A 3087-nucleotide genomic window follows, 5' to 3' on the forward strand; every position below is an offset into this window, starting at 1 on the left:
ACTTAAGCAAACTCCTCAAAACTTAATTTGTCAACCCGGGGGATCCATAAACTTAGAGACGAAGCACAGGAAATGCCAGAGATGGTATGAATCTTCCTAATATAAGTCCCTAATTTCTTTAAAGGAAATATTGCAGAATCAAATTAAAAAGAGAAAAAGGAAACTTGAACCATCAAAATAATCTAAGACTGGAACAAGCAAGAATGCATTTGCAAGAGGGAATTAAAGGTAAAGGGAAATCACTCTAGCTAATTATTGTTTAACTACTGAGTGTGTGTTTTTCTTTAGTAGAGACACTTAGCAGTCTCATCAGATGGGCCCTTAAACCTGCTCCTTTAGAGATTTCCTTCTTGCACCAATTTGTCCTGTACTATCGCAGCCTGCTTGTGCTAGTGCAACAACATAGATTTATGCAGAAGGTATAAATGGTGTCTTTACTAAAGGATTTTTACCTCTTGCAAGGGCTTGAACTTTTCTAGGTTCAAAGCACTCAGATCCCGTGGCAAGAAACTAGTTCTTGCACCGAATCAGAGCTTCCTGCATTTAGCATTTAATTCTTAAAATGAGTGCTTAATTATTGCAAGTGCTATTATACTGTTAAATCAAATTGCACACATAAAAAGTGAATGTTTCTGATCTTGACAGAGTGCAAGAATAAAGGAACAATCAATATACATTTATCCTGTCATAAGAATTGAATGAAAGAAAGAAGATTGCGGGAAGTAGACTAAGAAGACTTGCTGCATCACACCAACATGCACTGGTGTAGGTTCATTTCTCCTGCTTGGACCAAGTGGGGAAAACCAATCAAACAGAGTTGCAGAAAAGGAGATATCACACCAACGTGCAGTGGTGCAAGGCTGTTTCTCCTGCTTGGACCAGGCGGAGGAAAACGAATATGAAATCAAGTGCAGGAAAGGGAATTTATCTACTTCACACAATGGATCCACTTTCACTCAGACAAGAATGCATGCACTTAAAATTAAATCACACTTGACAATGTAAACACAAATTATAGGAAAAACGGGAAATGGGGTAAACGTGCTGGGTAGGTTGGGCCCTAGCCAACCAACGCATTTCCCCTTTAAATAAAAACACTGCTCAGTACCTTAATCAATTCATCAGCTCAAGTATAGAAACACAATTTGTAAAAAATGACGTAGAGCTCCCTTTTATTAATTCACTAGGACAAGTACATACGTTAATACATTGTCCAACCCAGATTCGGGCGTAACAAAATACAACACCTTGTTATCGCATCTCTGACTGTGTCTCTTTTCTATCAAAAAATTCCCTTAGTCCTATTTATATTCTACATTACATAGATTTTTGGTCAAACGCCAAATTAGATCATTCAACCGATTACATAACAAAACACAAAATTTAGCTTTTCGGCCTTCAAAATTAGATAGTTAGCAAAACTAGCTGTAGCTAATCTCCACATTTCGTCCTTCATAGATTCGATCTCAGTTGCATTTAGATCGATCTTGTTGTCATGGTTGAAGCTGCTCAAAATGAGGCAGTGATCAAGGAGGTTTAGATCTGCCGCAAGGATTTGCTCTGTTGGCAACAGTACAAGGTCTAATCCTGCACTAGGATCAACAGTCACAGTAAGTACTCTAACTACCAAATAAACATTGGAGATATCGATAAGTTACAAAGAGTGATTAAAAGTAAGAAATCATGTAATAAATAATTAATTAATGCTAATTTAAATCAAAAGTATGAAAAATAAAGTTTATACGAAATATGTCACCGTGCTTGGAGTGGTGCAAGATGAGGGTGTATAAAAGAGGTAAAATGACGGTAAATGGTTATGATTTAGGAAGAGGAAAATGGAAAAAAGAGAGAAAATTAGGGGACTAACATCCTCCCATCCCTAAGCTGTTATGTGTCCTCACACAACTCTTTACCTTTGCAGAAAACCTTCAAAACTTTGAGCATTCCAGCTCAATCCTACCCTGGCATACTGACATTAGCCTGCAATGTTTCACACTTCTTCTTTCTAACGTTATTTAGTTTCTTTGTCATCCTTTTAAATCGCTTGAAACATTGCACAAATCAGTACTTCCAGAATCTAACTTCTCCTTTCTTTGTCTGGATCTCCGTTGTTAATTCTTCTTTACTCTGTTCTTTATCCTCCTTCACTTTAGCTATGAGTTGTTCTAAGACCTGCACTTGAAGCTCTAGTTCAACTATTCGAACAGTAGGAGTTACCAAATCTTCTTGTTCTTTTATCTCGACAGGGGTTGTGTCTTCCTCAGGGACCTCAATATCCCTCATGGTTACATTAGGTAATTCTTCTTCTTTTGGTTCTTCTTCTTCTAGTTCTTCTTCTTGCACTAGTGTAGAAGGGGATTCAACGTCCTATGGGGACTGTGATTCTTTGCCCGCACCAGATTCTTTATTCTTTTTCCGGGGCCTTTTAATGAAATCTACCAATAGAGTGTCATCTTCAACCTCTGCAAATTTTGTTGCGTCCACAAGGATTGACAGGTTGTCTTCTTCAGGGATCTGTGCCTGTACTGGTGGCGTAGAAGGAGTCTCTTCAACAGGTGCATTAGTTGTCTTCTTATTTGGAGATGAGGCCCTTTCTTATTTTGATTTTTTAGGTCGTTTCCTTTTTGCATTAGTGCAAGAATAACTCCCCCTTACATTCTTACTCGGACCCTTGCTTGTGCTGGCGGGGTCCTCTATCTCCTTTCCAGCAGTTGTCTTTTTAGGTAGTTGTTTTAGCGGTGCCTCTCAGGTCACGTGTTTAACTTCTAATTGTTTCTAGACCAAAATATTTATCGGGTCGTGGTGATATAACTTCTTATCGGCCTGGTCTGCTCGTCCATCCCACACACCTTTCGCCATTTTTTCCAAGCTCTTAAGAAAAAAAAAGGGGAAATTCATCCTGCACCAGATGTGCTGGGTGGCTTCAAAATGCTGCAACATCCTAAAATGGTACACAAAAGTGCGGGAGTATCTTCCCTCGCAGGTTACAAATTTTTGTAGGATGAAAAGGAGGTCCTGCCACTGTCGCAGTAGGGCATTGCGCGGAACTCCTTCCTTCCAATCTACCTTCATCTTCTTGCCAACGAC

This window comes from Pinus tabuliformis, chromosome 9, assembly GCF_031772625.1.
Source record: "Pinus tabuliformis cultivar Carrire ecotype Pingquan chromosome 9, CPIR1, whole genome shotgun sequence".
In the NCBI taxonomy this organism is placed as follows: domain Eukaryota; kingdom Viridiplantae; phylum Streptophyta; class Pinopsida; order Pinales; family Pinaceae; genus Pinus; species Pinus tabuliformis.